The following is a 14918-nucleotide window of genomic DNA, read 5'->3' on the forward strand; positions in this document are numbered from 1 at the left end:
TTCAGTTGTCTTTGGTGACCATATCGCTCACAGACATGATCGTCTATAGACATTTCGTGTTGGCTGTTGGCTCTCTCTCTCTCTCTCTCTCTCTCTCTCTCTCTCTCTCTCTCTCTCTTTGTCGATGACCTTGGCAGTTAGGACGGAAGTTCTGTTGAAAATCACTGGTTTTTTTTTGGTTTGGGTTAATTACTTCCATTGACGTTTATCCAGTGTTTGAAATATTTGTAATTTCTTGTTTCATTGCTGTGTATTGAATGCGATTAAATATTAATAATTGATTTTGGTGGTGGTGTGTTGTTTGAAATATACTGTTGCGTCTATAAGAAAGGTCAGTCATGAGTGTTTTATCGAATAATAAATACAGTTAACCGAAAGCTAAAACTAAATTTTGCAATAATTATCTTCAGCAGCCTGTATTGGTATGGACGATTATTTACGAATGTGATTGATTTAAAAGTGCCAATTTATATAAATGTACACACCCACATACATAATTTATAATATATGTATACAGTATATTGTGTAAAACAGTAGAAGTTCACAGTCATTTAAAGCAAATAACTTTGATAAAGCAGTAGGTTTAGAAGTGGGCTCACGAGACATGTAGGAAGTGGGATTACGAGATGTTCTGGAAGTGGGAATGCGAGATGTTTAGGAAGTGGGATTACGAGATCTCTTGGGAGTGGGATTACGAGATCTTTTGGAATTGGGATTACGAGATCTTTTGGAAGTGAGACTAAGAGATGTTTTGGAAGTGAGACTAAGGGATGTTTAGGAATTGGGATTACAAGATGTTTTGGAAGTGGGATTACGAGATGTTTAGGAAGTGGAATTACGAGATCTTTTGGAGGTGGGACTCGGAGATGTTTTGGAAGTAGGGTTACCAGATGTTTTGGAAATAGGATTACGAGATGTTTTGGAAGTGAGATTACGAGATATTTTGGAAGTGGGATTACGAGATATTTTGGAAGTGGGATTACGAGATATTTTGGAAGTGAGACTACGAGATGTTTTGGAAGTAGGATTACAAGATGTTTAGGAAGTGGGATTACGAGATGTTTTGGAAGTGAGATTACGAGATCTTTTGGAAGTGGGATTACGAGATCTTTTGGAAGTGGGATTACGAGATCTTTTGGAAGTGAGACTACGAGTTGTTTTGGAAGTAGGATTACGAGATGTGTCTCCTTGGGTAGATGTTTTTCTGCATTTTGATTTGATTAGTTGTCTGACTAATCACGGGTTGAAGATTAACATATAATTACACATGATTAGATAATTTTTTTGAAAATTTAGGCAATATAGTGAAGTACAACAGAGCATTGAATTCGTGACACCAGTAAGTACGATTTTGAGAAAAAAGTAGATAACAGTTTGAGCAGTCAACTTCAAAACTTACTGCTTTTGTTTCTGTCCCTGTAAACGGCTGTGTAAAACGGAGAAAGATAACAGTTATCCCTCTCCAAACATATCGGAAATAGGAAGTATTAATAATTGTCCATCAAAGGTATTATCGCAGATATATGATGGGGAAAGTCTGAAGTTATGTTGGCCTTGGATGTGTTTTTACTCTTCTTCCAGTTGTAGTTTCCATGTGATTGATTACAGTGAGAAGTTTAGAATTTATTTGTAATACATAAATGGCAGGTCGGTTTCAAGATTTTTTCTTGATACTCTTCCTTGGAATTTTATTTGACCTTGAATAACTTTGAGTACGTGAAAATAAGTGTCAGAACATTAAATAAGTAAGGGAATGACAGTCGCAAAAAGTGGGAAATGCTTTCAGTTATATGACACAACTTAGGTGAGTTTTCTGGGTTAGCATTCCTTCTGTCGTGTAACATATTCATGTAAAACGGCCAAGACAAAATGTTTGTCGAAACCTGGGTTTCGACAAACAGTTTGTACCTACTAAGCATGAGCGCGATCAACATCTGAGTCCCTGTAAGTGTTGAGCGTGTGACGGTCAGTAGCGACAACTATGCATACTACAGGCACTTATATTTTGTAGTACTGTATTTGTATATTTGATTTTCATTTACGAAGTGGTCTCACCGTGCTTGGTAATGGTATTCACGCATTGCCAGGAAGTGTTGAAGGTTTATGCACAGTAGCCCCCTTTCCGTTAACTTATGGTAAGCGAACATATTTCTTAACATAGAAAAAGAACAGTGTTCGTAGATGTAGCCTGCGTATGGAATATGAATGCTGATTTTTTTTTAAGTAAAGTACTAGATTAAAATTTCTCACGATACGCATAAGTTTCTCCTCCTTTCTCATACTTACTGATTTGCAAACGTTGGTAGGTGGCAAGACCGTCTGTTTCTTTACATTTCTAGGGTAAATGATATATTTCGGTATGTATCACGGCATATTTTTTACCATTGAGTAATTTAGATTTTACATTTTAAGGTGCCCCGTAATTTTTTTCGTGTAGATAAAGCGTATATGGTCATAATAACTTTGTTTTATCCTGTTAGATACTGTAATATATATACAAAAATGTATTAAATTTTTGTTTTGTCAAGTGTTCAGTGGAATAGTTAATAGATTGTAATGGTTGCTTGATAATTGACATAGGACGTGAATATCGAATACCTGGCATATCTGAAAGACAAGTTGGAGATAGAGTTGGAATTCGACACACCCTATACCGTTTTATTTCGGAAAAGTATGTGTATATATATGTGTGTGTATATGTATGTATGTATGTATGTATGTATGTATATATATAGCCTATATATATTACATTCTTGTTTTGTGCAGGTGACTTGCTTAATTTGTGGATTGGACTTGAGTTCAGTCTTTGGCCGATTGGATTTTGCAGTTTTGATGACGATTAAGAATAGCATTTGATCCGGGTGAGGACTGTATTGCAGAAATGCAATGTCTAGGAAGGAAACCTTGGGTTAGGTAAACAAATGATGGGTTGGGAGGACGCACGTGGCCTTGACCCCGTATTCAGTGAAGATACGCGAACTGTTCGATAGTGCTAGATACGGTGTTTCCTCCTATGTTGACGCGTGCGCAACTGTACCCAGGTTTTTCCAGTCGATTGCTTGCGAATTGCTTTCGATTTTGGTTTACCTGCATGCATGATTAAGGTTGTGGCCCGGCTCCCGCATTTCTGTGACACGTTAGACTGGTCGCGGTTTGGTTTGTGTGTTGAAACGCTACCAGGAATTTACGAGAGATTCCGAGTTATGAGTGGTCGAAGTTTGGGGTCTTTTATCCTTACTTTTTTTTTTTAGGTTTCTATCTCGGGTAGAACGTGTTTTTATTTTTCTCCCCCTTTTGAGGGGTGGTGGCGGGAGGGCAGCTCGCTGGAGCAGTAAGGGACAAGGCCGTGCCAGTTCCCCTCTCATCTTCCCCTTCGTTTTTCCCCTTTCATCCTTTGCCCATTTCATTTGTATTCCACTCAGCTGTGCTCCCTTGTTAATTCACCCTACCCAGGTATCCCACCTACAATCACCAGCACCACCACCTGTTGATGGTGGAGCGATTCAAGAAAGAGGCCGTGCTTCTGCTGATGCATTCTGTTCTGGTCAGATTCAGCTGAACTAGCTTTTGGCGAGGGAGGGAGGGCTATTTGGAAGGGGCAGATCAGGGGAGGGGGGAGATGGGGAACGAGCATGACCTCCCCATGACTTGCAGCGATACTTGAATAAAACGACTCGGATAGGATAAAAACAGTTTGAAGGAGAAATAGGCTCTAGCAAAAATTATTTTCTCTCTCTCTCTCTCTCTCTCTCTCTCTCTCTCTCTCTCTCTCTCTCGAATGGTACTCTTATACTGCGTCCATTTTTTTTTAATCCCCCTTTCATGGGAAGGAAGTCGAAGACTGCATCGTTGAGAGGGGAGGGGAGGGGGTAGGTGCACATCTAAGAAGGAGAGGGCGACTGGGCGAGTGTTGGTTAGTGGTGGTTGTAGGTGTTGGTGGTGGTGGTAGTGAGAGAGAGGAGGGGTTGGAGGAGGGGGGCGGTGATGGCAGTACATGGGGATCTGTGGATGAAAAATGATGGGATGGAATACGTCGGCCACCAGTCACCCTCTTCTAATTTGGATGTAAAAGCTCATTTCTCGGTATTGATCTTCTTATTAGCACCGGAGGCACGTTGACGGGGTCTGGGATCGTCCTCTGCAGAAAGGAGGGATAGGATGAGATGGAATAGGAGACTTCTCCCTCTCCCTCTCCCTCCGAGCCATGCGTCTCCCCCTCATCTTCAAAAAAAGAAAGAGAATGGGAAAGCGAGTTACCGATAAAAGATTGGAAGACAGAATGGAATTCTTGAGGATGAAGGAATAAGTGTACTCATTTGGGCATAATCAGAAGAAGTAACTCCTCGACTAAAATAGACCTGCAATGGATGGCAGTTATAAAATAAGTATGTTTTGTTTACTATTTGCAGGTATGAAGTTAGGATCCTACTATTTGCAGTTAAAATTGTATTTTAATGTTTCAGTCCACAGACGTCTTCCGGTTGGTTTTAACAACAACATATTATTTGGGGATGGTGAATATAGATTTATAAACAGATAATAAAAGTACTCCGCCGGAATATCCTTTTATAAGAGTCGTCGTAGTAGTAGTAGTGTGAGATTAACAGCTCAAGATTTCTACGAATTAATGACACCTGTTGACAGCCAACTGTTGAAAGTCTAGAGCAAGATAATGCATGAGTTCACTTCTTCTTGAAGACCGGGCTTATACTGGAAAGCGATATAATCACGCTTGTAGGGACTAATCATTTCAGTCAGCGTTGATCACGTTTTCGAATAGACAGCTCGTCTTCTTTAGTAAACCCTAACAGCAAGGTTGTACAATTACCCATTGACAGTGACTTGAATTGTGAAGGAGCACTAGTCTGGGTCGTCTTGAAATTCTCGTTGTAGGACGACATGCAGCAGGGTAGTTTTAATGCCCTTGATTGCCCTGAGTCATTTGGGCAAAGGACCATTCATGGGTATTAGTACTTGTTGTTTTTCAACTTATTAATTAATATATTTAGTGGGGGTTGCCAGGAAGTTTTTTTCGTTTATTCCCCCCGGATTATGTAAACAACCCTTGCATTCAGATTTATCTTGAGCTGAACCCAGCTTGCCTGCCCCTCTCTCTCTCTCTCTCTCTCTCTCTCTCTCTCTCTCTCTCTCTCTCTCTCTCTCTCTCTCTCTCTCTCTCTCTCTCTCTCTCTCTCTCTCTCTCTCTCTCTCATATGATGATGTAAAGGGTATAAAGAGAATATTTTGATGTAAGAGTACCTTGTGAAAACGGAATCCTTAAATGTTGGCGTTGATAATTATGTCGGTCATGAATCTCTCAGTAGTAGGCAAGATCGTCCAAATCGCTCACAAAGTATTTGAAAAAATTATTCAGATTCAGGAAGCATTTCAGTTTGATGAACTTAGTCGTTAGGGGAAAACTTGAGGATAAGTGTATTGAAAGATGTCTTTGGAGTTTGCATGAAAAATAAGTCTCGCTGCCCGTGGTATTATAGAAACACTAAGTAATTGTTTCAGCTTGACATGATTCTCTCTCTCTCTCTCTCTCTCTCTCTCTCTCTCTCTCTCTCTCTCTCTCTCTCTCTCTCTCCGTAGCTCGGGTGTAGTCCGTCTAGCTCAACTGGACGATCTGTGTACAACTATCGAACGGGGAGAGTCGAGACAGATGTTCCCGTTCATTGACGGGAAGCTGTTTTACTTTAGTCTTGGTCGACTGTAGATGGAATTATCAGGCCCAATGAAAAATTTCCGTCTTTAGCTTGTAGGGAAAAGACTTGCTAACAACCCTATTCATCATTAGGGCCTGTGGTAGGAAAAGTAGTGGATTTATATGCTGGACATTAAATACGAGATTAGATTGTGATTGGAGAATGCTGGCGTGAGAGTGTATTTGGTTGTTGATAGGATTTTCGTAGGTCTATGCCATTTTCATAAGAATAGGTAGTATAAAGGTCTTAAGTAAATCAAGCAAAACCCTAATCTAGATCCCGTCCACAGTATCTCGGGAGGACGATGAACTAGATCTCGAAGTCACTCAGGTGTACGTTATAAGCTGTATGTGTAAATGTTCTGGATGAGCAATGACAATTACGTCGCTCATCTACTTGTCCAGAACTTTCCACAATGCCACTTGTGGTGGATTATTTTATCTCGAGCTCTGCATTTGACCGAAATATGCACAAGCTGACAAGGATTAGGTTCATACCTTTCTGGTTTGAATCCATAACTGGTGGAAAGTGGTAAAAATTTATCGTGAGATGTACTCGTCGGGATTAGAATTGTTATTAAAATATTATGGAGGAGTCTTCGGATTAATATTTAATTGGCAGCTTGATATTTGCGATTAGAATATTTTGTCACATGCTTAGGAAAAGGTTTAACGGTAAACCGGATGAGTAGGGAAAAATAATAGAAGAAAATAGGGAGAGGGAGAGATGTCAGGGGTTTTGAAAATGTTCAGGTCGAGGCGAAACGAACAGATTAGTATTTCACTTTTAAAAAGTCGCAATCTTGTGTCAGGAATTAATGATTGCTGCTCTGTAAGTGTCATCTTCCATCTTCAATTTAGTAGCCATGTTCTTCCGTTACAAAGATCATCGTTCTTTTGACTGTAGCCCCCAAGTTTATGAAAGTCGCTTATGCAGTAGTGGGCGTTGAAGCTCTTGAATATGGGCTACTTCGTAAAGATGTCTTGGGTGTGTCTATGCCTGTCTTTCATCCAGCTTGCTTTCCACCTGGTATTTATTTACATATGCAATTGTTTCTTGTTTACTTTCTGCCGTTCTGTACTAGACTCACATTAGTTCTGCCCATAATACTGATCGTAAGCCAGGAGGAGGATGATGTAGAGACAGATCATTCCCAGTCACGTTCGCTATGCTAACCAGATTAGAAACGGAATCCCAGTGTAACGTGAAAGATATTTCATTTCAAAAAGGGAGTCGCTCGTCTAGGAGAGAAAAGAACTCGAGATTCCGGAGGTGGTGTTACGTTACGTGTCACGTCTGTCACGTGAGGTCGTGTGGTATAGAGAGCGTCTTGTCAACACGACGGTGGGGAAATGCCGAGAGGGGGGCGGGTTGCTAGTTTGGAGGTGTGAGGTAGGGCTGGTTGGGATGGAGCCGGTAGCATATGTATTAATAATAATAGGTGCTGTCTGGATGGAATTATCCTAGGTTGATCATGTACAGTAGTAAATGTTTCGTCTCATATTACTTTGTATAATGTGAGGATTGTCCTCTTTATATCGGCTGGGATTGGTTAGGTTTTAACAGTCTCTTTGTATGTAAGGAAAAACTTAGGATACCGTTTTCTGTCTTTGGTAAAATAAAGTCCTTTGGAGGTCGGGTGTGTGTCCTGGCCATATCATGGTATCCCTGCCGCCATCCTTTCCTCTTCCTGCTGCTCACTCGTCAATCAATCAGTCGTATCCTATAACTTTTTAGCCACCCACCTCGAATCGATTGATCTTCTCATCTCTTCTCTTTTTCCCTTGACGTCGATTGTTCAGTGCCTAAGTATTCGTCATTTTACTTGCTGGTTTTCGCTGTCGGCCTCTATATTCCCATTTTATTTGACTTGCTTTAATGTTGCTCTGTTTCGAACTGCTTGTGTGTTTGCATTTTGTGGTAAATCTTTGCCATGATTATATGGTGACAATCTTGTGTCCGTTTTATGGCATTGATTACAGTATGTTGGAACGCACTGTACGATGGGGACAAAAAAAAAAAAAAATTAGGCTTTATTATTCGGGAGTAAAAAGGATGCACATATTCTATAAATTTATTTTTTCTTACATCTTTGTGAAGTGTTCCTCAAAATCTTGTATATGGCCAATACGTTTCTGTTATATTTTTCAGGAAATACTGGTTGCTTAAGAGAATTCATGGACGTTGCGTAGTACTGTATGCGTAAAACTGACGGAAGATCGTCCTCCCGTTTTTAGGGTGTCAGTGGGCCAAATAAGAAATAGCCATGTCCGACTGTTGAGTAACGGCATCATGTCCTTTTGTATGTCGTTCATCCCCGCGACTCCCTGACCTCCATCATTGCCTGTATACTGCAGTGCCAGTAATGATTTCTATGGAGACTGGATGCGTTGGGCGCTCGGCATCAAGTATTCATGTCACTATTTTATCTCGGGCGACTTCCTTAACTTGCCCTTGGCACATACCCCAGCCCTTCCCCTTCCCCTTACCCCTCCCCTTCTCCTTCCCTTCCCCTCCATTTTTCTCATTATGTTAAATGTACTTCTGAATGAGTAACCGGGTTTATGTTTTGACTCTGTTTTGCCTTCATTATGTCATTTCTCAGCCACACTATCGGGAAGCCTCGGTACTGATAATAGAATTCGTTCCAAAATTACAGACGCCTCAATAGAAAGTAACTAATCTAAACGTTGGCGTTGCCAGCTTGGGAAGTGCGACAAATGATGTAGGAAATGATAATGATTTGGCTTAGCCTAATGTCTTTTTAGCGGTGCAGTCTCTTTGGTGGTTTTAACACTTTTATGTCTTTCGATAAAACTTTGGATGAATGTTCCGCTCGTCGACTTGACTCTTCAAGTTTCCTGATTTGAATGATTTACATTTTCGTAATTTGATTTAATTGTTTTACCCTCTTGGTAATTAAATGTTTTGCGTTGTTTCAAATTTGGTAAGTAATCTTATTGCTAATGTGATATTCTAGTGATTTACAATCCAGCAGTGGATATATCGGAGATTTAGATGTTTATAAATTATAGTTGTAAAAGTCAGTCTCTCTCTCTCTCTGTTGGATGCTGACATCTTTGCTTGAATGTATAACTGGAGTATGTCGATAGTTAGGCAATATTTTTTCCTGGTATGCACACAACACTTGTAAAGATCTACTTCCTCACATGGCTTTACTTGACGTGTACAACTGTCAGTGTCTTTCTGATCAGTTCAGTTCAGTTCATTATGATACATGTCGGAATGATAATTTATAAAAATTTTTGAAGCAATTTTCATGAGACGTTTGTTGTTTGTTACTACATCCAAAAAAAAAGTATTGCAAAAACTTGACTGAAAAGTATATATGGAGTAGAGAACCGCACATCTAGAGCTCTCGGCTAGCACGCTGTTGGCCCAGCGTTCGACTCTCCGGCCGGCCAATGAAGAATTAGAGGAATATATTTCTGGTGATAGAAATTCATTTCTGGTCATTAAGTGGTTCGGATTCCACAATAAGCTGTAGGTCCCGTTGTTGGGTAACCAGTAGGTTCTTAGCCACGTAAAATAAATCTAATCCTTCGGCCCAGCCCTAGAAGAGCTGTTAATCAGCTCAGTGGTCTGGTTAAACTAAGATACACCTAACTTTAAAAATTTTGTATGCAAGTAGTGTTTACAGAGGAACACGTAAAACCGGAGGGATGATTTTAAAGTTAAAATAATCAGGCTATGTTTCTGTGCGAATTTAGCAAGATTTTTTAAAAGGGAAGAATATCGGGCGACTGAACCTGTATTGTATATAAATAATATTTGATGCGAAGGGAAGAATTGACAAGGCATATTCTGTACTCATTTGCATTCCATCCTCGCTGATGCTCTGAATATTTAATTTGCAAGGACTCGCTTATTTTGAGAGTAATGAAATATCGTTAGAGGTTTAAAAAGTAAAACCTTTCTCCTACATTCTCAGTAATGTGGAATTTTTTAAAGGTTATAGATCTGAAATGCAAGTTTGTTAATCGTAAGATAATAAATGCAAGTTTGTCATTAAATAAGGGCGAAGGTTGTTGGTACTGATACGGTGACGATAATCAGTGTTTTGTGAGGAATTTTTAAAAGGCCATAATTTGAACTCCATGCTGGCTAGACATCTTGTGTGTGTTACATGAGAATAGTCTCAAGATTTCTAGTGAAATGTGCAGGTTTTTCACTATATGTTACTGTACAGGTGGAATTGCTTCAGGTATATGGTTGCAACTCTTATCAGGCCTGCAATTTACAGCTGTCGTTACCGAAGTGGTTTTTTGTGTGATGAATCATTCTGGACGCCCCAGTGGAAGCCGAGAACTTGCTCAGTGTTCAGAATCAACTGCAGGGTTGTAACAGCACCATAATACGGTAATAATGGAAGTATACTACTATACTGAGGTTTGATACCTGGGTGGTGCGGGCATTGTTATAAAAGATTGCTTTCTTGCGGGGCCTTCTCAGACGGTGATGTGGTTGCGACTGGGCGAAAGGGCGTCAGGGAAAAAAGTCGGCATTTTGTGAAGATTCACGCTCCGTTCTTCCTGCCTTTCTCGGAATGAAAAGAGGAGAAGAAGAGGGTATTTGCTGTAGGTGCGAGGATATGAATAAATGGAAAAAATACATTTGTAAGTACAGTTGGTGAGAATAGCAACGAAATTTACAGAACTATTTTATAATAATATTTTATTCGTTTCTAGTTTTTCCTATAATGACTTAATGAATGCAGACACCGAACTTAAAAAAAAAAAGCGGATTCGCAAACGTCATCCGAGACGATTCTAGTGTAAATTTTACTAGCTGCAGTCGAATGTTTTGCCATCACTCCAATTCCGTGTGGATAACTCTCTTCGTTTATGTCCTGCTGAAGAGAATTTAACTTTGTCAAAGGTTTTGCAAAAGTTCATTTTGATGTACAGTAATGACATGCCAGTTATGATTCAACAAGTGTTACGTCTTTTTTTTTAGCAGTAAGAGAAAAGCAGGATTTAAAATCTTGCAAATCTTGCATCTGAGAACTAAATTGACTATGACGCTCGAAAAGGGTAATGAAAGTAGATCCCCTTTCTTCCCGTGGATGTTTCCAGTGCGAGAGGTATCGTCTGCAGACTTCAGTGTAGACATGATTTTATCTGCATATCACACACCAGCAGCGAAGATTTATATCCCATGTGACTCTCCTCTCTGCCATTCTCTAATTGTAATTTCAGCCGAATTGTTTGTACTTTTTATTGGCGCCATGTTCTGCATCGCTGATTAGACTTGCTTGTGTTACCAGGATTCTTGATCATTATTTGGTTCACTGTTTAGACTTCGTTGGATTGATGGGTTTTCTAGAGATGTTTAAAGTCTATGATACAAAAGTTTTTAGGTGAAATTACCGTTATTAAAATGGGTTTTCTAGAGATGTTTATAGTTTATAATAAAAAAAAATTTAGGTGAAATTACCGTTATTAAAATGAGAAATCTATATTGAATTGGTCATTGAGGACGATGCTGTAAATTGCTATATCAGTCAATGGAGAATTTCTCTTCTACTATATTAAATTGAGAGAAGGTAGATTATTTTCGTACTGCTGTGAATTCTGTATTGGGCAATGTAGGATTTATGCACTGCTGCAGCAAGTAGAAGTGAGATGGTTTTTTTCTGTACTGCTGTGAAATCTGTCCTTCATCAAGTGTGGCAATGAGGAGTTACGCACAGCCGTGAATGCTGTATTATATTTTGAACAATGCACTAATATTTCTCTACTGATGTACGTTGCATTAAATTAAGCAACAGAGGATATGTGTGACCCCACGGTGTTGAATAGCAAGTGCTGTGTAACTAAGGGTGCACTCAGCGGACTTTTTTTTTTTTTTTTTTTTATGCAGACTCGTGCGGAAATCTGGTTTCAGTTTAGGTTCTTGAGCACTCATTTCACGTTCAGTCGGGTTATCTCTCGTTTCATGTTTATTGATGGCTTGCTCGACCTTGCCTGCGACTCCTGTATATTGTGGTGGAATTGACTAAGGGTTACGAATGCATAATGCGGGATGGTTATGGAATATTTGAGTGGTGCAGCTTTTTCAGGAATATTTCTGTCTGTCGCTTTGTCATTGTTTGCTTCATATTTCTTGTGTAATTGTTCGGAGAAACTTGTCACATTCTTTGAGCTTTATTTGTAAATCAAAAACAGCAGATGGGTGTCTGATTTTCACGTATAGTCACTTGTAATCCGTTCGAGTCATTATCACATTGGATGTTTGTTTAGTTTTGTGATTTTCTTGTGTTACGTCGCGTTAGCTCACCATTGCAGGATTCCGGGAACTACAGTAGATGGTTCGACTAAATAGTAGATACCAAACAACAGCCGTACCGTAACCCCAATTCTGTAGGTGCTTTTCGCAGCAGGTTTTATGTTTTGATGTCGTCAAGGCAATACTAACTACAGTTTTCCCCCTCGTAAGACCTTTCTGTTAAGGTACTATGCAAATTGTATAAAAAAGAGTGTATCAGTATTTTTGATGAAGCAGGATAAGCACTTCCAATTGTGGTAGCATTGTCTTGTGTGTCTTTGTATCCTATTGATATGCCTTTCGGAATAGCCTTGAATCCTTAGAGTTGCAAATGTATTGGTCGGTTTGAATAGGATAAGAGAAAATACATTCACTCATAATCTTTAGACAGTCACCAAGGCTCTCTGTCCGAAAGAAGGATGGCTTCTCATAAATTTAATTCCTGATAACGGGTTCACAACATTTTTAGCACATTTAAGACAGACTACTTAACACTGTACAGTAATTGTAATTATGTGTGCTATCATCTACAGAAAAGTTACCCTTTGGTTAGCTCGCATCATATAATTGTGTTGTGTGCGTCCTAGAGTTGTCGTCCCTGGTTTATAGAGGCAATTTTGTTTTCAATAAAATCTGTTTGCTGCAACAGGATGTGGCTCCTGGGAAAACACTCAAACACACACAACCCTGTTTACTGTCACATTGAAACTTGAACTGCTGAATCGTGGATAAACCCTGTGTGTATTAAACCTTCATACATCAGCCCCTGCAAACACTGCGCAGGAGGCTCATTAGTAGCATATCGAAAACCACTACGCACCGCACCTTACACTCTAATCTGCCCACCACCAATTAGGTCTTCTTCGCCTCCCTTTTATCGCTACGGAATTATACACTTTCACCAACCTATCGTCGTATTCCTTCCACATGACCTACCTCAAAACACTGATTCATCCTTTCAGTTATTCTAACCTCCTTACCTCTGTCAAGAATAACCAAATGACTCAGTACCTGGTCATCAGACCAAACCTCCATTAATTAAATTAAACCCTGTCACTACTTGAACGTCATCTTACATGTCTCTTTCGCTCGAATCTATGCTGTTTGTACTTCTGAAAAAAGTTCATCTCTACAGCATTCATCAGTCACATTTCCTTTTCAAGATGAGGACATGCAACCAGCAGCCTCAGAATTTATGAGAACCTTACTGGTACCACGTTTTCAAAATGGAAAAGGCTTGAGGTTACTTCTTAACCTCTCTTCAACCCCCCCCCCTCCGGGCCTCCCTGGATAAGAGCTGCCCCAGTTGACCATCACCCAGGTTCATTATTTATTGCTTATTCAACACACCCACAAAGAATTTTCATGGAGACATATATGTGCGCGCGTGTGTGTGTGTGTTTGTCTGTCTGTCTATCTGTATCCCATTTGTAATCCTGCATGAATGAGGAGGAACCAAATATTGGAAACATGAGTGTGACTTCGCAACTCAACATGATGTAGCTTCGTATTTTGCTTGGTTATCAGCACAAATTCTAAGTGTTGGAAGTCATCTTCGGGGTCTTGCTTCATCAGTGCATCCTCCCATCTGTGTAGAATTCTTAGATTCTCTGTTTCAAAACGGTAATGTCATAAATGAACTAGATATTCCCTGTGGATTTCACGATATTTCACTGGGTGGCCTTCGTGTATATTATTTCATTCGTTGACAGTTGTAATTTTCTGTTGAATTTGGTACCGTTTGTTATTTGATGGGCATATGCAACGCCGAAATGTTGCTACAGAATAGAGTGTCCTCTTGTTAAGAAAGAAAAGCTGAGAAAATTGAAATGACATATTTGATATGTTAGATATTTATGTAATTTCGCCATTGTAATTATATATATGTATATATATGTGTATATGTATACACTCACACATATATAATATATATATATATATATATATATATATATATATATATATATATATATATATTATATATATATACACAGACATACATACACACACACACACAAAGTGGTGTTGATAGGTGGAAAACTCATTGTACCGCAGAAATAATAAGCTGCATGAAGAGCTCTTAGAAGAAAATAATTTGGATAATGAAGGCAAGGTAGATTTTAGTTACATTTTGGAGGTTTCTGGTTTTAAAGCACTGAAACGAGTAACGCCCATTAACGTTAGAGATGTATGCATTCAGGGCTAAAGCGTTAGTTCCCTTTGTGAAAAGCTGGAAAGTATAATGGAAGCTTGGCAAGTAAGACAGTCAAAATTGGGATCACAGTTACTGAGCAGCAGGAAACCACTATCAAGAACAATTTGCCTAAAGTAAGGTCCAAGGAGGAACGAGGTATTTAGCAGAAAAAGAAATGGTTTTAAGCTAATTATGCTCGAAACACTCCAGAACTATAAAACGGGTTGACAGTTGTCTAGGTAATCACAGCAGATCCCAGAAAATTGAGCTGTATCACGGCGCGTCTGCTCCTTTATTTTATTTTGCTTGATGATCCAGAGGTTAGTCCAAAAATGTCCCGACCAGGACGAGTATCAATATTTGCTGTAGTTCCCTCAAGTGCTTGTTGATTTATAGGAACTCTTTTGCTTCACGGGTAGTTAGTCCCAGAGTTGGGTTTCAGGGCGGGTGAGCGCCGGGGGCACTCGGTGTCCCAGGGGAGAGATCAGAAAGATACCTCTGATACAACTATGTACTGTACTGCGATATCATATGCTTCAGATATAAATATACTCTCTCTCTCTCTCTCTCTCTCTCTCTCTCTCTCTCTCTCTCTCTCTCTCTCTCTCTCTCTCTCTTGTTAACACTGCCAGTTATAGATACTTCACTCGGTTGTAAAATATGTCAGCTTGCCTTGTATATTTAGCATGTATATTTTTTCCTAACGTTCTTAGGGTTACACAGCTTGC

The 14918-nt window shown here is 39.5% G+C and overlaps 1 protein-coding gene across 1 annotated transcript in view; it reads left to right on the forward strand.

Moving 5' to 3' along the window:
* The window catches only part of Galphas (G protein alpha s subunit), an 89566-nt gene that overhangs the window by 41226 nt on the left and 33422 nt on the right, over positions 1-14918 (forward strand). The window lies entirely within an intron of this gene.

Source organism: Macrobrachium rosenbergii, chromosome 9, assembly GCF_040412425.1.
Source record: "Macrobrachium rosenbergii isolate ZJJX-2024 chromosome 9, ASM4041242v1, whole genome shotgun sequence".
NCBI classification, from domain to species: Eukaryota; Metazoa; Arthropoda; class Malacostraca; order Decapoda; family Palaemonidae; genus Macrobrachium; species Macrobrachium rosenbergii.